Source organism: Delphinapterus leucas, chromosome 11, assembly GCF_059928025.1.
Source record: "Delphinapterus leucas isolate spDelLeu-1000000601 "Yukka" chromosome 11, BTC_Dleu_Yukka2, whole genome shotgun sequence".
Taxonomy (NCBI): Eukaryota; Metazoa; Chordata; class Mammalia; order Artiodactyla; family Monodontidae; genus Delphinapterus; species Delphinapterus leucas.
Genome location: NC_143139.1, coordinates 95,292,846 through 95,298,459, shown reverse-complemented (window position 1 = coordinate 95,298,459; position 5,614 = coordinate 95,292,846).

Genomic DNA, 5,614 nt, shown 5'->3' with positions numbered 1-5,614 from the left:
CACACGCCTTCCTCCTGACGTCAGGAAGAGCTGGAGGGCGGGGCTGGGATGGAAATTTGTACTCCCTGCTTAAAGGGACACAGGGCCCGTCTCCTCTGGCCCCGGCACCACCTCTTGAGTCAGACGCAGGCAGTGCGAGAGAGAGTTAGCTGCGTCTCTCAGGGCCCTAAAGCTTCTTTTTCTGGAAAGTGGCTTTCATTGCCAGGCCAGGGTATAATTTGCCCTGCCAGGTGGGAGCCGTGGCTGAGGAATGCAGAGGAGGAAGAGCTGGGGACAGCCTGCATTCCTGGCAGTGCGGGAGCAAGTGGGGCGGTGAGTGTGTGTGTGTGTGTGTGTGTGTGTGTGGTGGGCCGCGGGGTGGGGGGTGAGTCTGGGAGAATGGAGGCCACAGCAGGGTCCCAGGGACTCTCAGACCTCCCTCTCCCCTCTGTACCCTCTTGTGTCTCCTGCCCTCCACTGGTCTGTCCCTCACTTGGCTCTGAGATCCTCGTGAGTGAACCCACGTGGGTAGGTCGCAGGAACCCATCTCTTCCTCTGTCTGACCCACAGCAGGCCCTTGAGCTATTTCTAGTGAATTGAACTGAAGAGGAGTGAACGTTTGCTTCAGACACACACACACACACACACACACACACACACACACACACACACACACACACACACACACACACGCACCACAGCCTGGGAAGCTCTCCAGAGGCCCTGGATGTGAGTCTCAGCCTCAGTGCTTCCAAGCTGGATGACCTTGGGCAAGTCTCTTACGACTCTGGTCCTCCACACGCTCTGTAAAGTAAGGAAGGAGGCCCTTTCTGAGGTGGCTGTCGGAGGCTCCAGTGCAGCCCGTGTAAAAGCCCCGGCCTGGCTGCAGGAGGCCCCTACACACTGGTTCCTCTTCCCTCTTCCCGTCCCTTCTCCTCAGACTCGGCTTGGAAAGAACAAAGTCTGTCCCTCACATATCTTTAGTACTGCTGACGCAGCATGGCATTTTCAAAAGAAGGCTTATTAAAAAAAAAAAGGAGTGGGGGGTTTTAAAGGAGACAATTAAGAAAGATATAAATACCTAATAAAAATAGCTAGTAAGAGGCATTGAGGGCACCCCACCTGTCAGGCAACCTGCTTTGCCCTCATTTAAAGCTCAGGACAATCCAGCAATGTATTATGATCATCTGGATTTTGCTGGTGAGGAAAGAGTGGCTCGGGTAGGATGAGTGACTTGCCTGCATTCCTTATCTGGTTAGAGGGGTATTTGAACCAATGTGACCGCTTATCCATGCCCTTCCAGAACGTCCCAGAACAATCAGGTTTCTGATTCTGCAAGAGAGATGGTGATACACGTCAGCTGTTGTTACCTGAGGCCCGGAGTTCTGATTCTATTCCACCCAGTCTGAGGACCCTGCGCAGAGGACCCCATCCCTCCTTTAATTCCTCTTCTTCCTCTCTGCCTCCATCTCTTCTAAAGATAATAATAGTTTCCAAAGTGCCCGCCCAGGCATCATCCCACCTGTTTCTTATAACAACTCTGTGAGGTTTACCTGGGTGAGGAAACAGGTTGCACAGATGGGCTTGGGCCCCAGGCTCTAGACCCATGATTTCCACACTCACCCACTTGTTTTTCTGGAGAAGGGCTGGGGCCAGGGTGGACACCTGTGATTTTCCCTGCCCACCACCCACTGTCCCTTCTGGGGGGAAATGCCTCCCTGCTTTCACCTGGGGACTCCTCTCTCCCCTGTCTTGGTCCACAGGACCCCTGGTCCAGGCCGGGCCAATCAGAACCAGAGTCAGGCCTTGGGCTGGAATGCCTGGCAGGCTCTTCTCCCGTGGCTCCTGAGTTGGTAGAGTTTCGGCCTTGGGCTGTTGGTGGCTGGGCGTTAGGAGCCAGCAGAGGGGAGTGGCCAGGGAGGACCTCTCTGAGGTGACGACTGAGCCCCAAGTGACAAGAAGTATCTGGCCTTGCCACGATCTAGAGAGAATTGTGGGAAGAGGGGATGGTGTGTTAGAAGGCCCTCAGGTGGGAGTGAGCTTTGGCGTGATAGGGGACTGGGAAGGAGGCTGATGTGGCTGGAAGGGGTGAGGGAAGTGAGAGGTAGGGTATGAGCCTGGAGGGTGGGAGGCAGGGCCTCAAAGGCCAGTTCTGAGGAGACTGCGGCTTGGTCCGCTGGGGACAAGGCCAAGGCAAGGGCCAAGGGCCTGACCTGTCCCTTCACATCCAGCCTCCAGTCTCTGAGGCCCTCCCCTCCCCGCCCCGCCAGCTGGCAAACACGTGCTGTGACTGCCAGGCCGCCAGAGAACCGTGAATGAAGGAGGCTGGGCCGAGGTTTGAAGTAGTGTTATGATTATTCTCGACAAAGACGAGAGGGCACAGCTGTTCATTCAGGAAAAGAGCAGCCCGTGGCACCACCCACCTACCCACCAGCAGCTGAGCTACAAAGAAATCATCTACTGAAAACCAGGGGCTCCGCCATGGAGGCTATTTCTGTGGAAACCAAGCATTCAAAAGCTCATCTCCTCGAAAGCCTCCGTCGCCTTGGAGAGACCGTAGAGGTGAGTCAAGGCAGAGCAGCCTCTTAGTCTTATTGATTCCAATCGAATTATAATCCCCGTTTTGTTGTTGACTGTCAGCCCACAAGTGGGGGCCAGTTCTGGGCTGATGTGGCCTTGAATCCACATAACCCTTTAAGGTACATACACTCCTAAGGTGTTGGTGCCGCTTGACAGATGCTGAAACTTAGGCACAGAGAGGATAAGAAACCTACCCAGCACCACACAGCTAGTGATAGAGCTGGAATTAAAACACAGGAATTCTGATTCCATTACATTCTTGTTCTTTCTGCTACACCACACCACACTGCCTTTGCAATGTCTTCAGTTCCCTGGATGCCCTTCTCCTCCACTGTGAGACTCATCTCCAGCCTCTACTAACGATTTTACCCAGTAAAGCAGAGTGGTCCTTCCCTCCTCTCTGGCTATGCCCCAGTCATCTTCTCTAATTCAACTACTGCCCTTCTGCCAGAGAAGATCTTTTCCTGCAGTTCTGACCACATCATTTGTTCATTCACTCATACATTAGATAAATATTTACTGACTACTTACTATGTGTCAGATGGTCCAGGCTGGAAGACTGCAATGAACGAGACAGGTATATGCCTTGAGTTTACAAAGCTCCTGTTTCATCTAGGAAGAGACTTAGCACAAAGTGCACAAGCAAATAAATGTATAGTCACAAACTATGAAGACAACAAACAAGCAGGGTGAGATGAAGGAGACTAATAGGGCCAAGTCTACCTGCTGAGACAGAGGGCTGAGAAGGGGCCCGGTAAGCTGAGCCCAAGGCGTGAGAAGGAGCCAGCCTTGTCAAAAAGCAGGGAATAGGGTTTCCCTGGTGGCGCAGTGGTTGAGAGTCCGCCTGCCGATGCAGGGGACACGGGTTCGTGCCCCGGTCCGGGAGGATCCCACATGCTGCGGAGCGGCTGGGCCCGTGAGCCGTGGTCGCTGAGCCTGTGCTCCGCAACGGGAGAGGCCGCAACAGTGAGAGGCCCGCGTACCGCAAAAAAAAAAAAAAAAAAGCAGGGAAAAGTGTTTCCCAAAGAGAGAACAGCAAGGGAGAACTCCCAGAGGCAGGAAAGGACTCCACATGTTCAAGGAACCTCAGGTCAGCAGTGTGGCTGGAGCAGAGGCCACATTGTGTAAAGTTTGGGGGACCTGGCAAGAGGCCTGCTCCTCATCTGAGATGAGACAGTGTCGCTGGCAGCCTCGCAGCCTCATCCAGGGTAATGGTCAGGGCAGGCAGGAGGATGGGGGTATGAAAGGCTCTCCTGGCCTTGCCCCTAACCTGGAGCCTACCCTTAGGTTGGTTGGTGAGGGTCTCCTTCTGCTGTAGCTGCTTGGATCCTCTCAAGTCACTAGGAGAAGCTCTCTGTGATGGGGTGAGGGGGTCCCTGGCCCACAGCCGGCCTCCCTTGCACCCTTCCCTGAGGACCTGGGGCTGGAACAGCCAGGCTGACCAGCTGACCTAGGTCTGGGATGGGCTGTGAGCCAGGCCTCTATCAGCTATCTGTCCACAGATGTGCGCTCCTGGACCTTGGGCCTCCAGCCTTCTCAACCCTTAGTGCTCACCTCCGCTCTCACCTTCTGAGCCAGGCTGTCCCTGACCGCCTTGGCCAGAGGAGCAGTTCTCACTCACTTGCTATCACATTATGCATGTGACCTTTCTCAGCAGCAGTGCCTGAGGTGATCTGTATCTGTTTCCCCATTTACTGTTGGTCCCCCTCGCTGTAGCACTAGCCCTCATGCACAGCAGCCCTAACAAATATCTATTGACTTTCTGTACTTTGCTTTTGGCTCAAACCAGAACAGAGAGCAATGTCCTGGGATGCTTTGTTTAGGTCCCTTCTAGAATCACCATTCCCGGTGGTCCTCAGCTATGCCTCTGCCTCCATGGAAGGCATTTTTTAAAACATATTTATTATTTTTTTAAAATAAATTTATTTATTTACTTTTGGCTGAGTTGGGTCTTTGTTGCTGCGTGCGGGCTTTCTCTAGTTGCGGCGAGCAGGGGCTACTCTTCGTTGCGGTGTGCAGGCTTCTCGTTGCAGTGCCTTCTCTTGTTGCGGAGCACGGGCTCTAGGTGCGCGGGCTCAGTAGTTGTGGCACGCAGGCTCAGTAGTTGTGGCACACAGGCTCTAGAGCACAGGCTAAGTGTTTGTAGTGCACGGGCTTAGTTGCTCCGCGACATGTGGGATCTTCCCCGAACAGGGCTCAAACCTGTGTCCCCTGTATTGGCAGGCGTATTCTCAACCACTGTGCCACCAGCGAAGCCCAAGGACAAAGTCCATTTTGAAGATGGAAAGTCAGATAGGATAGCAGCAGGTTTGTGGGGTAGAGACGACCAGGAGCGCCATTTTGGCCCAGGTTAAGCTTGAGTTGCCAAATGGGCACGTAAGCAGGTAGGTTTGTAGACTGTGCAGGGGAGCCCGCCAGTTTAGAGGTGGGTAGAGGAACCTGGGAGGTGGGAAGAGGATCCGGGTGTGTGAAGGGGGAGGGAGTGATCAGCTGGGATAAATGCTGCCCTTGAGGACTGAGAATTACCACTGGATTTGCCAAAGTGGAGGCCATTGTTGACCTTGAAAAAGCAGCTTGGGTTGAGAGGTAGAGCCAAAAACCTGACGGGAGCAGGTTGAAGAGAGGACAAGAAGAGAAGATTTGGAAACAGCAAATGCAGATGACTCCTTCAAGGGGTTTTGCTGGTTAAAGGGAGCAGAAAATGGGGCAGTAGCTGGAGGGAAAGGGGGCCAAGAGGGGTTTTTTTTAAGATGTGAAAAAAATCTTAATTGCTTTTTTAAATTTGAATTTTATTCAGTTTTTAATTTGAATAGGTAATATGTTCCTATGATCCCAAACATCAAAGATTCTGAAGGGCATTTGAAAAAACAATTCTCCTTCCTACCCCTGTCACTCTCCCACACCCCTCAGGCATTCAGTTCCTTGCCCTGGAGACAGCCAGCGTAATTAGTCCCAGAGCACACACTCATGCACGTGCGCGCACACACACACAGCATTATTTTTCTTTTTATATGAATAGTAACATCCCATATAGACTGCTCTGTGCCTTGCATTT